Source organism: Acipenser ruthenus, chromosome 14 (genome assembly GCF_902713425.1).
Source record: "Acipenser ruthenus chromosome 14, fAciRut3.2 maternal haplotype, whole genome shotgun sequence".
Taxonomy (NCBI): domain Eukaryota; kingdom Metazoa; phylum Chordata; class Actinopteri; order Acipenseriformes; family Acipenseridae; genus Acipenser; species Acipenser ruthenus.
In genome coordinates this window covers 39,502,950-39,530,725 of record NC_081202.1, presented here as the reverse complement: position 1 = coordinate 39,530,725, position 27,776 = coordinate 39,502,950, and positions in this window count along the sequence as shown.

Here is a 27,776-nt window from a genome sequence, read left to right as displayed (position 1 = left end):
TTTTGGCCAATTTTATTTCTTCATAATTTCGATGCCCGAGCTTTAGAAATAGCTTACAGGTTAACATGTCAAGAAAACACAATTTTTTGATGATCAAAACTACCCAAATTTAGACACCTCCTTTTCTGAAAAAGTGGACAGGTCCGGACCTGTTGAAAAAAATTAAATTTTCGCCAATTTTATTTCTTCATAATTTCGATGCCCGAGCTTTAGAAATAGCTTACAGGTTAACATGTCAAGAAAACACAATTTTTTGATGATCAAAACTACCCAAATTTAGACACCTCCTTTTCTGAAAAAGTGGACAGGTCCGGACCTGTTGAAAAAAAATAAATTTTGGCCAATTTTATTTCTTCATAATTTCGATGCCCGAGCTTTAGAAATAGCTTACAGGTTAACATGTCAAGAAAACACAATTTTTTGATGATCAAAACTACCCAAATTTAGACACCTCCTTTTCTGAAAAAGTGGACAGGTCCGGACCTGTTGAAAAAAATTAAATTTTGGCCAATTTTATTTCTTCATAATTTCGATGCCCGAGCTTTAGAAATAGCTTACAGGTTAACATGTCAAGAAAACACAATTTTTTGATGATCAAAACTACCCAAATTTAGACACCTCCTTTTCTGAAAAAGTGGACAGGTCCGGACCTGTTGAAAAAAAATAAATTTTGGCCAATTTTATTTCTTCATAATTTCGATGCCCGAGCTTTAGAAATAGCTTACAGATTAACATGTCAAGAAAACACAATTTTTTGATGATCAAAACTACCCAAATTTAGACACCTCCTTTTCTGAAAAAGTGGACAGGTCCGCCTGTTGAAAAAAATTAAATTTTGGCCAATTTTATTTCTTCATAATTTCGATGCCCGAGCTTTAGAAATAGCTTACAGGTTAACATGTCAAGAAAACACAATTTTTTGATGATCAAAACTACCCAAATTTAGACACCTCCTTTTCTGAATAAGTGGACAGGTCCGGACCTGTTGAAAAAAAATAAATTTTGGCCAATTTTATTTCTTCATAATTTCGATGCCCGAGCTTTAGAAATAGCTTACAGGTTAACATGTCAAGAAAACACAATTTTTTGATGATCAAAACTACCCAAATTTAGACACCTCCTTTTCTGAAAAAGTGGACAGGTCCGGACCTGTTGAAAAAAAATAAATTTTGGCCAATTTTATTTCTTCATAATTTCGATGCCCGAGCTTTAGAAATAGCTTACAGGTTAACATGTCAAGAAAACACAATTTTTTGATGATCAAAACTACCCAAATTTAGACACCTACTTTTCTGAAAAAGTGGACAGGTCCGGACCTGTTGAAAAAAATAAAATTTTGGCCAATTTTATTTCTTCATAATTTCGATGCCCGAGCTTTAGAAATAGCTTACAGGTTAACATGTCAAGAAAACACAATTTTTTGATGATCAAAACTACCCAAATTTAGACACCTCCTTTTCTGAAAAAGTGGACAGGTCCGGACCTTTTGAAAAAAATAAATTTTGGCCAATTTTATTTCTTCATAATTTCGATGCCCGAGCTTTAGAAATAGCTTACAGGTTAACATGTCAAGAAAACACAATTTTTTGATGATCAAAACTACCCAAATTTAGACACCTACTTTTCTGAAAAAGTGGACAGGTCCGGACCTGTTGAAAAAAAATAAATTTTGGCCAATTTTATTTCTTCATAATTTCGATGCCCGAGCTTTAGAAATAGCTTACAGGTTAACATGTCAAGAAAACACAATTTTTTGATGATCAAAACTACCCAAATTTAGACACCTCCTTTTCTGAAAAAGTGGACAGGTCCGGACCTGTTGAAAAAAATTAAATTTTGGCCAATTTTATTTCTTCATAATTTCGATGCCCGAGCTTTAGAAATAGCTTACAGGTTAACATGTCAAGAAAACACAATTTTTTGATGATCAAAACTACCCAAATTTAGACACCTACTTTTCTGAAAAAGTGGACAGGTCCGGACCTGTTGAAAAAAATTAAATTTTGGCCAATTTTATTTCTTCATAATTTCGATGCCCGAGCTTTAGAAATAGCTTACAGGTTAACATGTCAAGAAAACACAATTTTTTGATGATCAAAACTACCCAAATTTAGACACCTCCTTTTCTGAAAAAGTGGACAGGTCCCGACCTGTTGAAAAAAATTAAATTTTGGACAATTTTATTTCTTCATAATTTCGATGCCCGAGCTTTAGAAATAGCTTACAGGTTAACATGTCAAGAAAACACAATTTTTTGATGATCAAAACTACCCAAATTTAGACACCTCCTTTTCTGAAAAAGTGGACAGGTCCGGACCTGTTGAAAAAAATTAAATTTTGGCCAATTTTATTTCTTCATAATTTCGATGCCCGAGCTTTAGAAATAGCTTACAGGTTAACATGTCAAGAAAACACAATTTTTTGATGATCAAAACTACCCAAATTTAGACACCTACTTTTCTGAAAAAGTGGACAGGTCCCGACCTGTTGAAAAAAATTAAATTTTGGCCAATTTTATTTCTTCATAATTTCGATGCCCGAGCTTTAGAAATAGCTTACAGGTTAACATGTCAAGAAAACACAATTTTTTGATGATCAAAACTACCCAAATTTAGACACCTACTTTTCTGAAAAAGTGGACAGGTCCGGACCTGTTGAAAAAAATTAAATTTTGGCCAATTTTATTTCTTCATAATTTCGATTCCCGAGCTTTAGAAATAGCTTACAGGTTAACATGTCAAGAAAACACAATTTTTTGATGATCAAAACTACCCAAATTTAGACACCTCCTTTTCTGAAAAAGTGGACAGGTCCGGACCTGTTGAAAAAAAATAAATTTTGGCCAATTTTATTTCTTCATAATTTTGATGCCCGAGCTTTAGAAATAGCTTACAGGTTAACATGTCAAGAAAACACAATTTTTTGATGATCAAAACTACCCAAATTTAGACACCTCCTTTTCTGAAAAAGTGGACAGGTCCGGACCTGTTGAAAAAAATTAAATTTTGGCCAATTTTATTTCTTCATAATTTCGATGCCCGAGCTTTAGAAATAGCTTACAGGTTAACATGTCAAGAAAACACAATTTTTTGATGATCAAAACTACCCAAATTTAGACACCTACTTTTCTGAAAAAGTGGACAGGTCCGGACCTGTTGAAAAAAATTAAATTTTGGCCAATTTTATTTCTTCATAATTTCGATGCCCGAGCTTTAGAAATAGCTTACAGGTTAACATGTCAAGAAAACACAATTTTTTGATGATCAAAACTACCCAAATTTAGACACCTACTTTTCTGAAAAAGTGGACAGGTCCGGACCTGTTGAAAAAAATTAAATTTTGGCCAATTTTATTTCTTCATAATTTCGATTCCCGAGCTTTAGAAATAGCTTACAGGTTAACATGTCAAGAAAACACAATTTTTTGATGATCAAAACTACCCAAATTTAGACACCTCCTTTTCTGAAAAAGTGGACAGGTCCGGACCTGTTGAAAAAAAATAAATTTTGGCCAATTTTATTTCTTCATAATTTCGATGCCCGAGCTTTAGAAATAGCTTACAGGTTAACATGTCAAGAAAACACAATTTTTTGATGATCAAAACTACCCAAATTTAGACACCTCCTTTTCTGAAAAAGTGGACAGGTCCGGACCTGTTGAAAAAAATTAAATTTTGGCCAATTTTATTTCTTCATAATTTCGATGCCCGAGCTTTAGAAATAGCTTACAGGTTAACATGTCAAGAAAACACAATTTTTTGATGATCAAAACTACCCAAATTTAGACACCTACTTTTCTGAAAAAGGGGACAGGTCCGGACCTGTTGAAAAAAATTAAATTTTGGCCAATTTTATTTCTTCATAATTTCGATGCCCGAGCTTTAGAAATAGCTTACAGGTTAACATGTCAAGAAAACACAATTTTTTGATGATCAAAACTACCCAAATTTAGACACCTACTTTTCTGAAAAAGTGGACAGGTCCGGACCTGTTGAAAAAAATTAAATTTTGGCCAATTTTATTTCTTCATAATTTCGATGCCCGAGCTTTAGAAATAGCTTACAGGTTAACATGTCAAGAAAACACAATTTTTTGATGATCAAAACTACCCAAATTTAGACACCTACTTTTCTGAAAAAGTGGACAGGTCCGGACCTGTTGAAAAAAATTAAATTTTGGCCAATTTTATTTCTTCATAATTTCGATGCCCGAGCTTTAGAAATAGCTTACAGGTTAACATGTCAAGAAAACACAATTTTTTGATGATCAAAAATACCCAAATTTAGACACCTCCTTTTCTGAAAAAGTGGACAGGTCCGGACCTGTTGAAAAAAAATAAATTTTGGCCAATTTTATTTCTTCATAATTTCGATGCCCGAGCTTTAGAAATAGCTTACAGGTTAACATGTCAAGAAAACACAATTTTTTGATGATCAAAACTACCCAAATTTAGACACCTCCTTTTCTGAAAAAGTGGACAGGTCCGGACCTGTTGAAAAAAAATAAATTTTGGCCAATTTTATTTCTTCATAATTTCGATGCCCGAGCTTTAGAAATAGCTTACAGGTTAACATGTCAAGAAAACACAATTTTTTGATGATCAAAACTACCCAAATTTAGACACCTCCTTTTCTGAAAAAGTGGACAGGTCCGGACCTGTTGAAAAAAAATAAATTTTGGCCAATTTTATTTCTTCATAATTTCGATGCCCGAGCTTTAGAAATAGCTTACAGGTTAACATGTCAAGAAAACACAATTTTTTGATGATCAAAACTACCCAAATTTAGACACCTCCTTTTCTGAAAAAGTGGACAGGTCCGGACCTGTTGAAAAAAAATAAATTTTGGCCAATTTTATTTCTTCATAATTTCGATGCCCGAGCTTTAGAAATAGCTTACAGGTTAACATGTCAAGAAAACACAATTTTTTGATGATCAAAACTACCCAAATTTAGACACCTCCTTTTCTGAAAAAGTGGACAGGTCCGGACCTGTTGAAAAAAAATAAATTTTGGCCAATTTTATTTCTTCATAATTTCGATTCCCGAGCTTTAGAAATAGCTTACAGGTTAACATGTCAAGAAAACACAATTTTTTGATGATCAAAACTACCCAAATTTAGACACCTCCTTTTCTGAAAAAGTGGACAGGTCCGGACCTGTTGAAAAAAATTAAATTTTGGCCAATTTTATTTCTTCATAATTTCGATGCCCGAGCTTTAGAAATAGCTTACAGGTTAACATGTCAAGAAAACACAATTTTTTGATGATCAAAACTACCCAAATTTAGACACCTACTTTTCTGAAAAAGTGGACAGGTCCGGACCTGTTGAAAAAAATTAAATTTTGGCCAATTTTATTTCTTCATAATTTCGATTCCCGAGCTTTAGAAATAGCTTACAGGTTAACATGTCAAGAAAACACAATTTTTTGATGATCAAAACTACCCAAATTTAGACACCTCCTTTTCTGAAAAAGTGGACAGGTCCGGACCTGTTGAAAAAAAATAAATTTTGGCCAATTTTATTTCTTCATAATTTCGATTCCCGAGCTTTAGAAATAGCTTACAGGTTAACATGTCAAGAAAACACAATTTTTTGATGATCAAAACTACCCAAATTTAGACACCTCCTTTTCTGAAAAAGTGGACAGGTCCGGACCTGTTGAAAAAAAATAAATTTTGGCCAATTTTATTTCTTCATAATTTCGATGCCCGAGCTTTAGAAATAGCTTACAGGTTAACATGTCAAGAAAACACAATTTTTTGATGATCAAAACTACCCAAATTTAGACACCTACTTTTCTGAAAAAGTGGACAGGTCCGGACCTGTTGAAAAAAATAAAATTTTGGCCAATTTTATTTCTTCATAATTTCGATGCCCGAGCTTTAGAAATAGCTTACAGGTTAACATGTCAAGAAAACACAATTTTTTGATGATCAAAACTACCCAAATTTAGACACCTCCTTTTCTGAAAAAGTGGACAGGTCCGGACCTGTTGAAAAAAAATAAATTTTGGCCAATTTTATTTCTTCATAATTTCGATGCCCGAGCTTTAGAAATAGCTTACAGGTTAACATGTCAAGAAAACACAATTTTTTGATGATCAAAACTACCCAAATTTAGACACCTCCTTTTCTGAAAAAGTGGACAGGTCCGGACCTGTTGAAAAAAAATAAATTTTGGCCAATTTTATTTCTTCATAATTTCGATGCCCGAGCTTTAGAAATAGCTTACAGGTTAACATGTCAAGAAAACACAATTTTTTGATGATCAAAACTACCCAAATTTAGACACCTCCTTTTCTGAAAAAGTGGACAGGTCCGGACCTGTTGAAAAAAAATAAATTTTGGCCAATTTTATTTCTTCATAATTTCGATGCCCGAGCTTTAGAAATAGCTTACAGGTTAACATGTCAAGAAAACACAATTTTTTGATGATCAAAACTACCCAAATTTAGACACCTCCTTTTCTGAAAAAGTGGACAGGTCCGGACCTGTTGAAAAAAAATAAATTTTGGCCAATTTTATTTCTTCATAATTTCGATTCCCGAGCTTTAGAAATAGCTTACAGGTTAACATGTCAAGAAAACACAATTTTTTGATGATCAAAACTACCCAAATTTAGACACCTCCTTTTCTGAAAAAGTGGACAGGGCCGGACCTGTTGAAAAAAATTAAATTTTGGCCAATTTTATTTCTTCATAATTTCGATGCCCGAGCTTTAGAAATAGCTTACAGGTTAACATGTCAAGAAAACACAATTTTTTGATGATCAAAACTACCCAAATTTAGACACCTCCTTTTCTGAAAAAGTGGACAGGTCCGGACCTGTTGAAAAAAAATAAATTTTGGCCAATTTTATTTCTTCATAATTTCGATGCCCGAGCTTTAGAAATAGCTTACAGGTTAACATGTCAAGAAAACACAATTTTTTGATGATCAAAACTACCCAAATTTAGACACCTCCTTTTCTGAAAAAGTGGACAGGTCCGGACCTGTTGAAAAAAAATAAATTTTGGCCAATTTTATTTCTTCATAATTTCGATGCCCGAGCTTTAGAAATAGCTTACAGGTTAACATGTCAAGAAAACACAATTTTTTGATGATCAAAACTACCCAAATTTAGACACCTCCTTTTCTGAAAAAGTGGACAGGTCCGGACCTGTTGAAAAAAATTAAATTTTGGCCAATTTTATTTCTTCATAATTTCGATGCCCGAGCTTTAGAAATAGCTTACAGGTTAACATGTCAAGAAAACACAATTTTTTGATGATCAAAACTACCCAAATTTAGAAACCTACTTTTCTGAAAAAGTGGACAGGTCCGGACCTGTTGAAAAAAATTAAATTTTGGCCAATTTTATTTCTTCATAATTTCGATGCCCGAGCTTTAGAAATAGCTTACAGGTTAACATGTCAAGAAAACACAATTTTTTGATGATCAAAACTACCCAAATTTAGACACCTCCTTTTCTGAAAAAGTGGACAGGTCCGGACCTGTTGAAAAAAAATAAATTTTGTCCAATTTTATTTCTTCATAATTTCGATGCCCGAGCTTTAGAAATAGCTTACAGGTTAACATGTCAAGAAAACACAATTTTTTGATGATCAAAACTACCCAAATTTAGACACCTCCTTTTCTGAAAAAGTGGACAGGTCCGGACCTGTTGAAAAAAATTAAATTTTGGCCAATTTTATTTCTTCATAATTTCGATGCCCGAGCTTTAGAAATAGCTTACAGGTTAACATGTCAAGAAAACACAATTTTTTGATGATCAAAACTACCCAAATTTAGACACCTCCTTTTCTGAAAAAGTGGACAGGTCCGGACCTGTTGAAAAAAATTAAATTTTGGCCAATTTTATTTCTTCATAATTTCGATGCCCGAGCTTTAGAAAAAGCTTACAGGTTAACATGTCAAGAAAACACAATTTTTTGATGATCAAAACTACCCAAATTTAGACACCTACTTTTCTGAAAAAGTGGACAGGTCCGGACCTGTTGAAAAAAATAAAATTTTGGCCAATTTTATTTCTTCATAATTTCGATGCCCGAGCTTTAGAAATAGCTTACAGGTTAACATGTCAAGAAAACACAATTTTTTGATGATCAAAACTACCCAAATTTAGACACCTCCTTTTCTGAAAAAGTGGACAGGTCCGGACCTGTTGAAAAAAATTAAATTTTGGCCAATTTTATTTCTTCATAATTTCGATGCCCGAGCTTTAGAAATAGCTTACAGGTTAACATGTCAAGAAAACACAATTTTTTGATGATCAAAACTACCCAAATTTAGACACCTCCTTTTCTGAAAAAGTGGACAGGTCCGGACCTGTTGAAAAAAAATAAATTTTGGCCAATTTTATTTCTTCATAATTTCGATGCCCGAGCTTTAGAAATAGCTTACAGGTTAACATGTCAAGAAAACACAATTTTTTGATGATCAAAACTACCCAAATTTAGACACCTACTTTTCTGAAAAAGTGGACAGGTCCGGACCTGTTGAAAAAAATAAAATTTTGGCCAATTTTATTTCTTCATAATTTCGATGCCCGAGCTTTAGAAATAGCTTACAGGTTAACATGTCAAGAAAACACAATTTTTTGATGATCAAAACTACCCAAATTTAGACATCTACTTTTCTGAAAAAGTGGACAGGTCCGGACCTGTTGAAAAAAATAAAATTTTGGCCAATTTTATTTCTTCATAATTTCGATGCCCGAGCTTTAGAAATACCTTACAGGTTAACATGTCAAGAAAACACAATTTTTTGATGATCAAAACTACCCAAATTTAGACACCTCCTTTTCTGAAAAAGTGGACAGGTCCGGACCTGTTGAAAAAAATAAAATTTTGGCCAATTTTATTTCTTCATAATTTCGATGCCCGAGCTTTAGAAATAGCTTACAGGTTAACATGTCAAGAAAACACAATTTTTTGATGATCAAAACTACCCAAATTTAGACACCTCCTTTTCTGAAAAAGTGGACAGGTCCGGACCTGTTGAAAAAAATTAAATTTTGGCCAATTTTATTTCTTCATAATTTCGATGCCCGAGCATTAGAAATAGCTTACAGGTTAACATGTCAAGAAAACACAATTTTTTGATGATCAAAACTACCCAAATTTAGACACCTCCTTTTCTGAAAAAGTGGACAGGTCCGGACCTGTTGAAAAAAATTAAATTTTGGCCAATTTTATTTCTTCATAATTTCGATGCCCGAGCTTTAGAAATAGCTTACAGGTTAACATGTCAAGAAAACACAATTTTTTGATGATCAAAACTACCCAAATTTAGACACCTCCTTTTCTGAAAAAGTGGACAGGTCCGGACCTGTTGAAAAAAAATAAATTTTGGCCAATTTTATTTCTTCATAATTTCGATGCCCGAGCTTTAGAAATAGCTTACAGGTTAACATGTCAAGAAAACACAATTTTTTGATGATCAAAACTACCCAAATTTAGACACCTCCTTTTCTGAAAAAGTGGACAGGTCCGGACCTGTTGAAAAAAAATAAATTTTGGCCAATTTTATTTCTTCATAATTTCGATGCCCGAGCTTTAGAAATAGCTTACAGGTTAACATGTCAAGAAAACACAATTTTTTGATGATCAAAACTACCCAAATTTAGACACCTACTTTTCTGAAAAAGTGGACAGGTCCGGACCTGTTGAAAAAAATTAAATTTTGGCCAATTTTATTTCTTCATAATTTCGATGCCCGAGCTTTAGAAATAGCTTACAGGTTAACATGTCAAGAAAACACAATTTTTTGATGATCAAAACTACCCAAATTTAGACACCTCCTTTTCTGAAAAAGTGGACAGGTCCGGACCTTTTGAAAAAAATAAATTTTGGCCAATTTTATTTCTTCATAATTTCGATGCCCGAGCTTTAGAAATAGCTTACAGGTTAACATGTCAAGAAAACACAATTTTTTGATGATCAAAACTACCCAAATTTAGACACCTCCTTTTCTGAAAAAGTGGACAGGTCCGGACCTGTTGAAAAAAATTAAATTTTGGCCAATTTTATTTCTTCATAATTTCGATGCCCGAGCATTAGAAATAGCTTACAGGTTAACATGTCAAGAAAACACAATTTTTTGATGATCAAAACTACCCAAATTTAGACACCTCCTTTTCTGAAAAAGTGGACAGGTCCGGACCTGTTGAAAAAAAATAAATTTTGGCCAATTTTATTTCTTCATAATTTCGATGCCCGAGCTTTAGAAATAGCTTACAGGTTAACATGTCAAGAAAACACAATTTTTTGATGATCAAAACTACCCAAATTTAGACACCTCCTTTTCTGAAAAAGTGGACAGGTCCGGACCTGTTGAAAAAAATTAAATTTTGGCCAATTTTATTTCTTCATAATTTCGATGCCCGAGCTTTAGAAATAGCTTACAGGTTAACATGTCAAGAAAACACAATTTTTTGATGATCAAAACTACCCAAATTTAGACACCTACTTTTCTGAAAAAGTGGACAGGTCCGGACCTGTTGAAAAAAATTAAATTTTGGCCAATTTTATTTCTTCATAATTTCGATGCCCGAGCTTTAGAAATAGCTTACAGGTTAACATGTCAAGAAAACACAATTTTTTGATGATCAAAACTACCCAAATTTAGACACCTCCTTTTCTGAAAAAGTGGACAGGTCCGGACCTGTTGAAAAAAATTAAATTTTGGCCAATTTTATTTCTTCATAATTTCGATGCCCGAGCTTTAGAAATAGCTTACAGGTTAACATGTCAAGAAAACACCATTTTTTGATGATCAAAACTACCCAAATTTAGACACCTCCTTTTCTGAAAAAGTGGACAGGTCCGGACCTGTTGAAAAAAAATAAATTCTGGCCAATTTTATTTCTTCATAATTTCGATGCCCGAGCTTTAGAAATAGCTTACTGGTTAACATGTCAAGAAAACACAATTTTTTGATGATCAAAACTACCCAAATTTAGACACCTCCTTTTCTGAAAAAGTGGACAGGTCCGGACCTGTTGAAAAAAATTAAATTTTGGCCAATTTTATTTCTTCATAATTTCGATGCCCGAGCTTTAGAAATAGCTTACAGGTTAACATGTCAAGAAAACACCATTTTTTGATGATCAAAACTACCCAAATTTAGACACCTCCTTTTCTGAAAAAGTGGACAGGTCCGGACCTGTTGAAAAAAAATAAATTCTGGCCAATTTTATTTCTTCATAATTTCGATGCCCGAGCTTTAGAAATAGCTTACAGGTTAACATGTCAAGAAAACACAATTTTTTGATGATCAAAACTACCCAAATTTAGACACCTACTTTTCTGAAAAAGTGGACAGGTCCGGACCTGTTGAAAAAAATTAAATTTTGGCCAATTTTATTTCTTCATAATTTCGATGCCCGAGCTTTAGAAATAGCTTACAGGTTAACATGTCAAGAAAACACAATTTTTTGATGATCAAAACTACCCAAATTTAGACACCTCCTTTTCTGAAAAAGTGGACAGGTCCGGACCTGTTGAAAAAAATTAAATTTTGGCCAATTTTATTTCTTCATAATTTCGATGCCCGAGCTTTAGAAATAGCTTACAGGTTAACATGTCAAGAAAACACCATTTTTTGATGATCAAAACTACCCAAATTTAGACACCTCCTTTTCTGAAAAAGTGGACAGGTCCGGACCTGTTGAAAAAAAATAAATTCTGGCCAATTTTATTTCTTCATAATTTCGATGCCCGAGCTTTAGAAATAGCTTACTGGTTAACATGTCAAGAAAACACAATTTTTTGATGATCAAAACTACCCAAATTTAGACACCTCCTTTTCTGAAAAAGTGGACAGGTCCGGACCTGTTGAAAAAAATTAAATTTTGGCCAATTTTATTTCTTCATAATTTCGATGCCCGAGCTTTAGAAATAGCTTACAGGTTAACATGTCAAGAAAACACCATTTTTTGATGATCAAAACTACCCAAATTTAGACACCTCCTTTTCTGAAAAAGTGGACAGGTCCGGACCTGTTGAAAAAAAATAAATTCTGGCCAATTTTATTTCTTCATAATTTCGATGCCCGAGCTTTAGAAATAGCTTACTGGTTAACATGTCAAGAAAACACAATTTTTTGATGATCAAAACTACCCAAATTTAGACACCTCCTTTTCTGAAAAAGTGGACAGGTCCGGACCTGTTGAAAAAAAATAAATTCTGGCCAATTTTATTTCTTCATAATTTCGATGCCCGAGCTTTAGAAATAGCTTACAGGTTAACATGTCAAGAAAACACAATTTTTTGATGATCAAAACTACCCAAATTTAGACACCTCCTTTTCTGAAAAAGTGGACAGGTCCGGACCTGTTGAAAAAAATAAAATTTTGGCCAATTTTATTTCTTCATAATTTCGATGCCCGAGCTTTAGAAATAGCTTACAGGTTAACATGTCAAGAAAACACAATTTTTTGATGATCAAAACTACCCAAATTTAGACACCTCCTTTTCTGAAAAAGTGGACAGGTCCGGACCTGTTGAAAAAAATTAAATTTTGGCCAATTTTATTTCTTCATAATTTCGATGCCCGAGCTTTAGAAATAGCTTACAGGTTAACATGTCAAGAAAACACAATTTTTTGATGATCAAAACTACCCAAATTTAGACACCTCCTTTTCTGAAAAAGTGGACAGGTCCGGACCTGTTGAAAAAAATTAAATTTTGGCCAATTTTATTTCTTCATAATTTCGATGCCCGAGCTTTAGAAATAGCTTACAGGTTAACATGTCAAGAAAACACCATTTTTTGATGATCAAAACTACCCAAATTTAGACACCTCCTTTTCTGAAAAAGTGGACAGGTCCGGACCTGTTGAAAAAAAATAAATTTTGGCCAATTTTATTTCTTCATAATTTCGATGCCCGAGCTTTAGAAATAGCTTACAGGTTAACAAGTCAAGAAAACACAATTTTTTGATGATCAAAACTACCCAAATTTAGACACCTCCTTTTCTGAAAAAGTGGACAGGTCCGGACCTTTTGAAAAAAATAAATTTTGGCCAATTTTATTTCTTCATAATTTCGATGCCCGAGCTTTAGAAATAGCTTACAGGTTAACATGTCAAGAAAACACAATTTTTTGATGATCAAAACTACCCAAATTTAGACACCTCCTTTTCTGAAAAAGTGGACAGGTCCGGACCTGTTGAAAAAAATTAAATTTTGGCCAATTTTATTTCTTCATAATTTCGATGCCCGAGCTTTAGAAATAGCTTACAGGTTAACATGTCAAGAAAACACCATTTTTTGATGATCAAAACTACCCAAATTTAGACACCTCCTTTTCTGAAAAAGTGGACAGGTCCGGACCTGTTGAAAAAAAATAAATTTTGGCCAATTTTATTTCTTCATAATTTCGATGCCCGAGCTTTAGAAATAGCTTACAGGTTAACATGTCAAGAAAACACAATTTTTTGATGATCAAAACTACCCAAATTTAGACACCTCCTTTTCTGAAAAAGTGGACAGGTCCGGACCTTTTGAAAAAAATAAATTTTGGCCAATTTTATTTCTTCATAATTTCGATGCCCGAGCTTTAGAAATAGCTTACAGGTTAACATGTCAAGAAAACACAATTTTTTGATGATCAAAACTACCCAAATTTAGACACCTCCTTTTCTGAAAAAGTGGACAGGTCCAGACCTGTTGAAAAAAATTAAATTTTGGCCAATTTTATTTCTTCATAATTTCGATGCCCGAGCTTTAGAAATAGCTTACAGGTTAACATGTCAAGAAAACACAATTTTTTGATGATCAAAACTACCCAAATTTAGACACCTCCTTTTCTGAAAAAGTGGACAGGTCCGGACCTGTTGAAAAAAATTAAATTTTGGCCAATTTTATTTCTTCATAATTTCGATGCCCGAGCTTTAGAAATAGCTTACAGGTTAACATGTCAAGAAAACACAATTTTTTGATGATCAAAACTACCCAAATTTAGACACCTCCTTTTCTGAAAAAGTGGACAGGTCCGGACCTGTTGAAAAAAATTAAATTTTGGCCAATTTTATTTCTTCATAATTTCGATGCCCGAGCTTTAGAAATAGCTTACAGGTTAACATGTCAAGAAAACACAATTTTTTGATGATCAAAACTACCCAAATTTAGACACCTCCTTTTCTGAAAAAGTGGACAGGTCCGGACCTTTTGAAAAAAATAAATTTTGGCCAATTTTATTTCTTCATAATTTCGATGCCCGAGCTTTAGAAATAGCTTACAGGTTAACATGTCAAGAAAACACAATTTTTTGATGATCAAAACTACCCAAATTTAGACACCTCCTTTTCTGAAAAAGTGGACAGGTCCGGACCTGTTGAAAAAAATTAAATTTTGGCCAATTTTATTTCTTCATAATTTCGATGCCCGAGCTTTAGAAATAGCTTACAGGTTAACATGTCAAGAAAACACAATTTTTTGATGATCAAAACTACCCAAATTTAGACACCTCCTTTTCTGAAAAAGTGGACAGGTCCGGACCTGTTGAAAAAAATTAAATTTTGGCCAATTTTATTTCTTCATAATTTCGATGCCCGAGCTTTAGAAATAGCTTACAGGTTAACATGTCAAGAAAACACAATTTTTTGATGATCAAAACTACCCAAATTTAGACACCTCCTTTTCTGAAAAAGTGGACAGGTCTGGACCTTTTGAAAAAAATAAATTTTGGCCAATTTTATTTCTTCATAATTTCGATGCCCGAGCTTTAGAAATAGCTTACAGGTTAACATGTCAAGAAAACACAATTTTTTGATGATCAAAACTACCCAAATTTAGACACCTCCTTTTCTGAAAAAGTGGACAGGTCCGGACCTTTTGAAAAAAATAAATTTTGGCCAATTTTATTTCTTCATAATTTCGATGCCCGAGCTTTAGAAATAGCTTACAGGTTAACATGTCAAGAAAACACAATTTTTTGATGATCAAAACTACCCAAATTTAGACACCTCCTTTTCTGAAAAAGTGGACAGGTCCGGACATGTTGAAAAAAATTAAATTTTGGCCAATTTTATTTCTTCATAATTTCGATGCCCGAGCTTTAGAAATAGCTTACAGGTTAACATGTCAAGAAAACACAATTTTTTGATGATCAAAACTACCCAAATTTAGACACCTCCTTTTCTGAAAAAGTGGACAGGTCCGGACATGTTGAAAAAAATTAAATTTTGGCCAATTTTATTTCTTCATAATTTCGATGCCCGAGCTTTAGAAATAGCTTACAGGTTAACATGTCAAGAAAACACAATTTTTTGATGATCAAAACTACCCAAATTTAGACACATCCTTTTCTGAAAAAGTGGACAGGTCCGGACCTTTTGAAAAAAATAAATTTTGGCCAATTTTATTTCTTCATAATTTCGATGCCCGAGCTTTAGAAATAGCTTACAGGTTAACATGTCAAGAAAACACAATTTTTTGATGATCAAAACTACCCAAATTTAGACACCTACTTTTCTGAAAAAGTGGACAGGTCCGGACCTGTTGAAAAAAATTAAATTTTGGCCAATTTTATTTCTTCATAATTTCGATGCCCGAGCTTTAGAAATAGCTTACAGGTTAACATGTCAAGAAAACACAATTTTTTGATGATCAAAACTACCCAAATTTAGACACCTCCTTTTCTGAAAAAGTGGACAGGTCCGGACCTGTTGAAAAAAAATAAATTTTGGCCAATTTTATTTCTTCATAATTTCGATGCCCGAGCTTTAGAAATAGCTTACAGGTTAACATGTCAAGAAAACACAATTTTTTGATGATCAAAACTACCCAAATTTAGACACCTACTTTTCTGAAAAAGTGGACAGGTCCGGACCTGTTGAAAAAAAATAAATTTTGGCCAATTTTATTTCTTCATAATTTCGATGCCCGAGCTTTAGAAATAGCTTACAGGTTAACATGTCAAGAAAACACAATTTTTTGATGATCAAAACTACCCAAATTTAGACACCTACTTTTCTGAAAAAGTGGACAGGTCCGGACCTGTTGAAAAAAATTAAATTTTGGCCAATTTTATTTCTTCATAATTTCGATGCCCGAGCTTTAGAAATAGCTTACAGGTTAACATGTCAAGAAAACACAATTTTTTGATGATCAAAACTACCCAAATTTAGACACCTCCTTTTCTGAAAAAGTGGACAGGTCCGGACCTGTTGAAAAAAATAAATTTTGGCCAATTTTATTTCTTCATAATTTCGATGCCCGAGCTTTAGAAATAGCTTACAGGTTAACATGTCAAGAAAACACAATTTTTTGATGATCAAAACTACCCAAATTTAGACACATCCTTTTCTGAAAAAGTGGACAGGTCCGGACCTTTTGAAAAAAATAAATTTTGGCCAATTTTATTTCTTCATAATTTCGATGCCCGAGCTTTAGAAATAGCTTACAGGTTAACATGTCAAGAAAACACAATTTTTTGATGATCAAAACTACCCAAATTTAGACACCTACTTTTCTGAAAAAGTGGACAGGTCCGGACCTGTTGAAAAAAATAAAATTTTGGCCAATTTTATTTCTTCATAATTTCGATGCCCGAGCTTTAGAAATAGCTTACAGGTTAACATGTCAAGAAAACACAATTTTTTGATGATCAAAACTACCCAAATTTAGACACCTCCTTTTCTGAAAAAGTGGACAGGTCCGGACCTTTTGAAAAAAATAAATTTTGGCCAATTTTATTTCTTCATAATTTCGATGCCCGAGCTTTAGAAATAGCTTACAGGTTAACATGTCAAGAAAACACAATTTTTTGATGATCAAAACTACCCAAATTTAGACACCTCCTTTTCTGAAAAAGTGGACAGGTCCGGACCTGTTGAAAAAAATAAATTTTGGCCAATTTTATTTCTTCATAATTTCGATGCCCGAGCTTTAGAAATAGCTTACAGGTTAACATGTCAAGAAAACACAATTTTTTGATGATCAAAACTACCCAAATTTAGACACCTCCTTTTCTGAAAAAGTGGACAGGTCCGGACCTGTTGTAAAAAATAAAATTTTGGCCAATTTTATTTCTTCATAATTTCGATGCCCGAGCTTTAGAAATAGCTTACAGGTTAACATGTCAAGAAAACACAATTTTTTGATGATCAAAACTACCCAAATTTAGACACCTCCTTTTCTGAAAAAGTGGACAGGTCCGGACCTGTTGAAAAAAAATAAATTTTGGCCAATTTTATTTCTTCATAATTTCGATGCCCGAGCTTTAGAAATAGCTTACAGGTTAACATGTCAAGAAAACACAATTTTTTGATCATCAAAACTACCCAAATTTAGACACCTCCTTTTCTGAAAAAGTAGACAGGTCCGGACCTGTTGAAAAAAATAAAATTTTGGCCAATTTTATTTCTTCATAATTTCGATGCCCGAGCTTTAGAAATAGCTTACAGGTTAACATGTCAAGAAAACACAATTTTTTGATGATCAAAACTACCCAAATTTAGACACCTCCTTTTCTGAAAAAGTGGACAGGTCCGGACCTTTTGAAAAAAATAAATTTTGGCCAATTTTATTTCTTCATAATTTCGATGCCCGAGCTTTAGAAATAGCTTACAGGTTAACATGTCAAGAAAACACAATTTTTTGATGATCAAAACTACCCAAATTTAGACACCTCCTTTTCTGAAAAAGTGGACAGGTCCGGACCTGTTGAAAAAAATAAATTTTGGCCAATTTTATTTCTTCATAATTTCGATGCCCGAGCTTTAGAAATAGCTTACAGGTTAACATGTCAAGAAAACACAATTTTTTGATGATCAAAACTACCCAAATTTAGACACCTCCTTTTCTGAAAAAGTGGACAGGTCCGGACCTGTTGTAAAAAATAAAATTTTGGCCAATTTTATTTCTTCATAATTTCGATGCCCGAGCTTTAGAAATAGCTTACAGGTTAACATGTCAAGAAAACACAATTTTTTGATGATCAAAACTACCCAAATTTAGACACCTCCTTTTCTGAAAAAGTGGACAGGTCCGGACCTGTTGAAAAAAAATAAATTTTGGCCAATTTTATTTCTTCATAATTTCGATGCCCGAGCTTTAGAAATAGCTTACAGGTTAACATGTCAAGAAAACACAATTTTTTGATCATCAAAACTACCCAAATTTAGACACCTCCTTTTCTGAAAAAGTAGACAGGTCCGGACCTGTTGAAAAAAATTAAATTTTGGCCAATTTTATTTCTTCATAATTTCGATGCCCGAGCTTTAGAAATAGCTTACAGGTTAACATGTCAAGAAAACACAATTTTTTGATGATCAAAACTACCCAAATTTAGACACCTCCTTTTCTGAAAAAGTGGACAGGTCTGGACCTGTTGAAAAAAATTAAATTTTGGCCAATTTTATTTCTTCATAATTTCGATGCCCGAGCTTTAGAAATAGCTTACAGGTTAACATGTCAAGAAAACACAATTTTTTGATGATCAAAACTACCCAAATTTAGACACCTCCTTTTCTGAAAAAGTGGACAGGTCCCGACCTGTTGAAAAAAATTAAATTTTGGCCAATTTTATTTCTTCATAATTTCGATGCCCAAGCTTTAGAAATAGCTTACAGGTTAACATGTCAAGAAAACACAATTTTTTGATGATCAAAACTACCCAAATTTAGACACCTCCTTTTCTGAAAAAGTGGACAGGTCCGGACCTGTTGAAAAAAATAAAATTTTGGCCAATTTTATTTCTTCATAATTTCGATGCCCGAGCTTTAGAAATAGCTTACAGGTTAACATGTCAAGAAAACACAATTTTTTGATGATCAAAACTACCCAAATTTAGACACCTCCTTTTCTGAAAAAGTGGACAGGTCCGGACCTTTTGAAAAAAATAAATTTTGGCCAATTTTATTTCTTCATAATTTCGATGCCCGAGCTTTAGAAATAGCTTACAGGTTAACATGTCAAGAAAACACAATTTTTTGATGATCAAAACTACCCAAATTTAGACACCTCCTTTTCTGAAAAAGTGGACAGGTCCGGACCTGTTGAAAAAAATAAATTTTGGCCAATTTTATTTCTTCATAATTTCGATGCCCGAGCTTTAGAAATAGCTTACAGGTTAACATGTCAAGAAAACACAATTTTTTGATGATCAAAACTACCCAAATTTAGACACCTCCTTTTCTGAAAAAGTGGACAGGTCCGGACCTGTTGTAAAAAATAAAATTTTGGCCAATTTTATTTCTTCATAATTTCGATGCCCGAGCTTTAGAAATAGCTTACAGGTTAACATGTCAAGAAAACACAATTTTTTGATGATCAAAACTACCCAAATTTAGACACCTCCTTTTCTGAAAAAGTGGACAGGTCCGGACCTGTTGAAAAAAAATAAATTTTGGCCAATTTTATTTCTTCATAATTTCGATGCCCGAGCTTTAGAAATAGCTTACAGGTTAACATGTCAAGAAAACACAATTTTTTGATCATCAAAACTACCCAAATTTAGACACCTCCTTTTCTGAAAAAGTAGACAGGTCCGGACCTGTTGAAAAAAATTAAATTTTGGCCAATTTTATTTCTTCATAATTTCGATGCCCGAGCTTTAGAAATAGCTTACAGGTTAACATGTCAAGAAAACACAATTTTTTGATGATCAAAACTACCCAAATTTAGACACCTCCTTTTCTGAAAAAGTGGACAGGTCTGGACCTGTTGAAAAAAATTAAATTTTGGCCAATTTTATTTCTTCATAATTTCGATGCCCGAGCTTTAGAAATAGCTTACAGGTTAACATGTCAAGAAAACACAATTTTTTGATGATCAAAACTACCCAAATTTAGACACCTCCTTTTCTGAAAAAGTGGACAGGTCCCGACCTGTTGAAAAAAATTAAATTTTGGCCAATTTTATTTCTTCATAATTTCGATGCCCAAGCTTTAGAAATAGCTTACAGGTTAACATGTCAAGAAAACACAATTTTTTGATGATCAAAACTACCCAAATTTAGACACCTCCTTTTCTGAAAAAGTGGACAGGTCCGGACCTGTTGAAAAAAATAAAATTTTGGCCAATTTTATTTCTTCATAATTTCGATGCCCGAGCTTTAGAAATAGCTTACAGGTTAACATGTCAAGAAAACACAATTTTTTGATGATCAAAACTACCCAAATTTAGACACCTCCTTTTCTGAAAAAGTGGACAGGTCCGGACCTGTTGAAAAAAATAAAATTTTGGCCAATTTTATTTCTTCATAATTTCGATGCCCGAGCTTTAGAAATAGCTTACAGGTTAACATGTCAAGAAAACACAATTTTTTGATGATCAAAACTACCCAAATTTAGACACCTCCTTTTCTGAAAAAGTGGACAGGTCCGGACCTGTTGAAAAAAATAAAATTTTGGCCAATTTTATTTCTTCATAATTTCGATGCCCGAGCTTTAGAAATAGCTTACAGGTTAACATGTCAAGAAAACACAATTTTTTGATGATCAAAACTACCCAAATTTAGACACCTCCTTTTCTGAAAAAGTGGACAGGTCCGGACCTGTTGAAAAAAATTAAATTTTGGCCAATTTTATTTCTTCATAATTTCGATGCCCGAGCTTTAGAAATAGCTTACAGGTTAACATGTCAAGAAAACACAATTTTTTGATGATCAAAACTACCCAAATTTAGACACCTCCTTTTCTGAAAAAGTGGACAGGTCCGGACCTGTTGAAAAAAAAAAAATTTTGGCCAATTTTATTTCTTCATAATTTCGATGCCCGAGCTTTAGAAATAGCTTACAGGTTAACATGTCAAGAAAACACCATTTTTTGATGATCAAAACTACCCAAATTTAGACACCTCCTTTTCAGAAAAAGTGGACAGGTCCGGACCTGTTGAAAAAAATAAAATTTTGGCCAATTTTATTTCTTCATAATTTCGATGCCCGAGCTTTAGAAATAGCTTACAGGTTAACATGTCAAGAAAACACAATTTTTTGATGATCAAAACTACCCAAATTTAGACACCTACTTTTCTGAAAAAGTGGACAGGTCCGGACCTGTTGAAAAAAATAAAATTTTGGCCAATTTTATTTCTTCATAATTTCGATGCCCGAGCTTTAGAAATAGCTTACAGGTTAACATGTCAAGAAAACACAATTTTTTGATGATCAAAACTACCCAAATTTAGACACCTCCTTTTCTGAAAAAGTGGACAGGTCCGGACCTGTTGAAAAAAAATAAATTTTGGCCAATTTTATTTCTTCATAATTTCGATGCCCGAGCTTTAGAAATAGCTTACAGGTTAACATGTCAAGAAAACACAATTTTTTGATGATCAAAACTACCCAAATTTAGACACCTCCTTTTCTGAAAAAGTGGACAGGTCCGGACCTGTTGAAAAAAATTAAATTTTGGCCAATTTTATTTCTTCATAATTTCGATGCCCGAGCTTTAGAAATAGCTTACAGGTTAACATGTCAAGAAAACACAATTTTTTGATGATCAAAACTACCCAAATTTAGACACCTCCTTTTCTGAAAAAGTGGACAGGTCCGGACCTGTTGAAAAAAATTAAATTTTGGCCAATTTTATTTCTTCATAATTTCGATGCCCGAGCTTTAGAAATAGCTTACAGGTTAACATGTCAAGAAAACACAATTTTTTGATGATCAAAACTACCCAAATTTAGACACCTCCTTTTCTGAAAAAGTGGACAGGTCCGGACCTGTTGAAAAAAATTAAATTTTGGCCAATTTTATTTCTTCATAATTTCGATGCCCGAGCTTTAGAAATAGCTTACAGGTTAACATGTCAAGAAAACACAATTTTTTGATGATCAAAACTACCCAAATTTAGACACCTCCTTTTCTGAAAAAGTGGACAGGTCCGGACCTGTTGAAAAAAAATAAATTTTGGCCAATTTTATTTCTTCATAATTTCGATGCCCGAGCTTTAGAAATAGCTTACAGGTTAACATGTCAAGAAAACACAATTTTTTGATGATCAAAACTACCCAAATTTAGACACCTCCTTTTCTGAAAAAGTGGACAGGTCCGGACCTGTTGAAAAAAATTAAATTTTGGCCAATTTTATTTCTTCATAATTTCGATGCCCGAGCTTTAGAAATAGCTTACAGGTTAACATGTCAAGAAAACACAATTTTTTGATGATCAAAACTACCCAAATTTAGACACCTCCTTTTCTGAAAAAGTGGACAGGTCCGGACCTGTTGAAAAAAATAAATTTTGGCCAATTTTATTTCTTCATAATTTCGATGCCAGAGCTTTAGAAATAGCTTACAGGTTAACATGTCAAGAAAACACAATTTTTTGATGATCAAAACTACCCAAATTTAGACACCTACTTTTCTGAAAAAGTGGACAGGTCCGGACCTGTTGAAAAAAATAAAATTTTGGCCAATTTTATTTCTTCATAATTTCGATGCCCGAGCTTTAGAAATAGCTTACAGGTTAACATGTCAAGAAAACACAATTTTTTGATGATCAAAACTACCCAAATTTAGACACCTCCTTTTCTGAAAAAGTGGACAGGTCCGGACCTGTTGAAAAAAAATAAATTTTGGCCAATTTGATTTCTTCAAAATTTCGATGCCCAAGCTTTAGAAATAGCTTACAGGTTAACATGTCAAGAAAACACAATTTTTTGATGATCAAAACTACCCAAATTTAGACACCTACTTTTCTGAAAAAGTGGACAGGTCCGGACCTTTTGAAAAAAATAAATTTTGGCCAATTTTATTTCTTCATAATTTCGATGCCCGAGCTTTAGAAATAGCTTACAGGTTAACATGTCAAGAAAACACAATTTTTTGATGATCAAAACTACCCAAATTTAGACACCTACTTTTCTGAAAAAGTGGACAGGTCCGGACCTGTTGAAAAAAAATTAAATTTTGGCCAATTTTATTTCTTCATAATTTCGATGCCCGAGCTTTAGAAATAGCTTACAGGTTAACATGTCAAGAAAACACAATTTTTTGATGATCAAAACTACCCAAATTTAGACACCTCCTTTTCTGAAAAAGTGGACAGGTCCGGACCTGTTGAAAAAAATTAAATTTTGGCCAATTTTATTTCTTCATAATTTCGATGCCCGAGCTTTAGAAATAGCTTACAGGTTAACATGTCAAGAAAACACAATTTTTTGATGATCAAAACTACCCAAATTTAGACACCTCCTTTTCTGAAAAAGTGGACAGGTCCGGACCTGTTGAAAAAAATTAAATTTTGGCCAATTTTATTTCTTCATAATTTCGATGCCCGAGCTTTAGAAATAGCTTACAGGTTAACATGTCAAGAAAACACAATTTTTTGATGATCAAAACTACCCAAATTTAGACACCTCCTTTTCTGAAAAAGTGGACAGGTCCGGACCTGTTGAAAAAAATTAAATTTTGGCCAATTTTATTTCTTCATAATTTCGATGCCCGAGCTTTAGAAATAGCTTACAGGTTAACATGTCAAGAAAACACAATTTTTTGATGATCAAAACTACCCAAATTTAGACACCTCCTTTTCTGAAAAAGTGGACAGGTCCGGACCTGTTGAAAAAAATTAAATTTTGGCCAATTTTATTTCTTCATAATTTCGATGCCCGAGCTTTAGAAATAGCTTACAGGTTAACATGTCAAGAAAACACAATTTTTTGATGATCAAAACTACCCAAATTTAGACACCTCCTTTTCTGAAAAAGTGGACAGGTCCGGACCTGTTGAAAAAAAATAAATTTTTTCCAATTTTATTTCTTCATAATTTCGATGCCCGAGCTTTAGAAATAGCTTACAGGTTAACATGTCAAGAAAACACAATTTTTTGATGATCAAAACTACCCAAATTTAGACACCTCCTTTTCTGAAAAAGTGGACAGGTCCGGACCTGTTGAAAAAAAATAAATTTTTTCCAATTTTATTTCTTCATAATTTCGATGCCCGAGCTTTAGAAATAGCTTACAGGTTAACATGTCAAGAAAACACAATTTTTTGATGATCAAAACTACCCAAATTTAGACACCTACTTTTCTGAAAAAGTGGACAGGTCCGGACCTGTTGAAAAAAATTAAATTTTGGCCAATTTTATTTCTTCATAATTTCGATGCCCGAGCTTTAGAAATAGCTTACAGGTTAACAAGTCAAGAAAACACAATTTTTTGATGATCAAAACTACCCAAATTTAGACACCTACTTTTCTGAAAAAGTGGACAGGTCCGGACCTGTTGAAAAAAATTAAATTTTGGCCAATTTTATTTCTTCATAATTTCGATGCCCGAGCTTTAGAAATAGCTTACAGGTTAACATGTCAAGAAAACACAATTTTTTGATGATCAAAACTACCCAAATTTAGACACCTCCTTTTCTGAAAAAGTGGACAGGTCCGGACCTGTTGAAAAAAATTAAATTTTGGCCAATTTTATTTCTTCATAATTTCGATGCCCGAGCTTTAGAAATAGCTTACAGGTTAACATGTCAAGAAAACACAATTTTTTGATGATCAAAACTACCCAAATTTAGACACCTCCTTTTCTGAAAAAGTGGACAGGTCCGGACCTGTTGAAAAAAATTAAATTTTGGCCAATTTTATTTCTTCATAATTTCGATGCCCGAGCGTTAGAAATAGCTTACAGGTTAACATGTCAAGAAAACACAATTTTTTGATGATCAAAACTACCCAAATTTAGACACCTCCTTTTCTGAAAAAGTGGACAGGTCCGGACCTGTTGAAAAAAATTAAATTTTGGCCAATTTTATTTCTTCATAATTTCGATGCCCGAGCTTTAGAAATAGCTTACAGGTTAACATGTCAAGAAAACACAATTTTTTGATGATCAAAACTACCCAAATTTAGACACCTCCTTTTCTGAAAAAGTGGACAGGTCCGGACCTGTTGAAAAAAATTAAATTTTGGCCAATTTTATTTCTTCATAATTTCGATGCCCGAGCTTTAGAAATAGCTTACAGGTTAACATGTCAAGAAAACACAATTTTTTGATGATCAAAACTACCCAAATTTAGACACCTCCTTTTCTGAAAAAGTGGACAGGTCCGGACCTGTTGAAAAAAAATAAATTTTGGCCAATTTTATTTCTTCATTATTTCGATGCCCGAGCTTTAGAAATAGCTTACAGGTTAACATGTCAAGAAAACACAATTTTTTGATGATCAAAACTACCCAAATTTAGACACCTCCTTTTCTGAAAAAGTGGACAGGTCCGGACCTGTTGAAAAAAAATAAATTTTGGCCAATTTTATTTCTTCATAATTTCGATGCCCGAGCTTTAGAAATAGCTTACAGGTTAACATGTCAAGAAAACACAATTTTTTGATGATCAAAACTACCCAAATTTAGACACCTACTTTTCTGAAAAAGTGGACAGGTCCGGACCTGTTGAAAAAAAATAAATTTTGGCCAATTTTATTTCTTCATAATTTCGATGCCCGAGCTTTAGAAATAGCTTACAGGTTAACATGTCAAGAAAACACAATTTTTTGATGATCAAAACTACCCAAATTTAGACACCTCCTTTTCTGAAAAAGTTGACAGGTCCGGACCTGTTGAAAAAAATTAAATTTTGGCCAATTTTATTTCTTCATAATTTCGATGCCCGAGCTTTAGAAATAGCTTACAGGTTAACATGTCAAGAAAACACAATTTTTTGATGATCAAAACTACCCAAATTTAGACACCTCCTTTTCTGAAAAAGTGGACAGGTCCGGACCTGTTGAAAAAAATAAAATTTTGGCCAATTTTATTTCTTCATAATTTCGATGCCCGAGCTTTAGAAATAGCTTACAGGTTAACATGTCAAGAAAACACAATTTTTTGATGATCAAAACTACCCAAATTTAGACACCTCCTTTTCTGAAAAAGTGGACAGGTCCGGACCTGTTGAAAAAAATTAAATTTTGGCCAATTTTATTTCTTCATAATTTCGATGCCCGAGCTTTAGAAATAGCTTACAGGTTAACATGTCAAGAAAACACAATTTTTTGATGATCAAAACTACCCAAATTTAGACACCTCCTTTTCTGAAAAAGTGGACAGGTCCGGACCTGTTGAAAAAAAATACATTTTGGCCAATTTTATTTCTTCATAATTTCGATGCCCGAGCTTTAGAAATAGCTTACAGGTTAACATGTCAAGAAAACACAATTTTTTGATGATCAAAACTACCCAAATTTAGACACCTCCTTTTCTGAAAAAGTGGACAGGTCCGGACCTGTTGAAAAAAATAAATTTTGGCCAATTTTATTTCTTCATAATTTCGATGCCCGAGCTTTAGAAATAGCTTACAGGTTAACATGTCAAGAAAACACAATTTTTTGATGATCAAAACTACCCAAATTTAGACACCTACTTTTCTGAAAAAGTGGACAGGTCCGGACCTGTTGAAAAAAATTAAATTTTGGCCAATTTTATTTCTTCATAATTTCGATGCCCGAGCTTTAGAAATAGCTTACAGCTTAACATGTCAAGAAAACACAATTTTTTGATGATCAAAACTACCCAAATTTAGACACCTCCTTTTCTGAAAAAGTGGACAGGTCCGGACCTGTTGAAAAAAAATAAATTTTGGCCAATTTGATTTCTTCAAAATTTCGATGCCCAAGCTTTAGAAATAGCTTACAGGTTAACATGTCAAGAAAACACAATTTTTTGATGATCAAAACTACCCAAATTTAGACACCTACTTTTCTGAAAAAGTGGACAGGTCCGGACCTTTTGAAAAAAATAAATTTTGGCCAATTTTATTTCTTCATAATTTCGATGCCCGAGCTTTAGAAATAGCTTACAGGTTAACATGTCAAGAAAACACAATTTTTTGATGATCAAAACTACCCAAATTTAGACACCTCCTTTTCTGAAAAAGTGGACAGGTCCGGACCTGTTGAAAAAAATAAAATTTTGGCCAATTTTATTTCTTCATAATTTCGATGCCCGAGCTTTAGAAATAGCTTACAGGTTAACATGTCAAGAAAACACAATTTTTTGATGATCAAAACTACCCAAATTTAGACACCTCCTTTTCTGAAAAAGTGGACAGGTCCGGACCTGTTGAAAAAAAATAAATTTTGGCCAATTTTATTTCTTCATAATTTCGATGCCCGAGCTTTAGAAATAGCTTACAGGTTAACATGTCAAGAAAACACAATTTTTTGATGATCAAAACTACCCAAATTTAGACACCTCCTTTTCTGAAAAAGTGGACAGGTCCGGACCTGTTGAAAAAAATTAAATTTTGGCCAATTTTATTTCTTCATAATTTCGATGCCCGAGCTTTAGAAATAGCTTACAGGTTAACATGTCAAGAAAACACAATTTTTTGATGATCAAAACTACCCAAATTTAGACACCTACTTTTCTGAAAAAGTGGACAGGTCCGGACCTGTTGAAAAAAAATAAATTTTGGCCAATTTTATTTCTTCATAATTTCGATGCCCGAGCTTTAGAAATAGCTTACAGGTTAACATGTCAAGAAAACACAATTTTTTGATGATCAAAACTACCCAAATTTAGACACCTCCTTTTCTGAAAAAGTGGACAGGTCCGGACCTGTTGAAAAAAAAAAAATTTTGGCCAATTTTATTTCTTCATAATTTCGATGCCCGAGCTTTAGAAATTGCTTACAGGTTAACATGTCAAGAAAACACAATTTTTTGATGATCAAAACTACCCAAATTTAGACACCTCCTTTTCTGAAAAAGTGGACAGGTCCGGACCTGTTGAAAAAAATTAAATTTTGGCCAATTTTATTTCTTCATAATTTCGATGCCCGAGCTTTAGAAATAGCTTACAGGTTAACATGTCAAGAA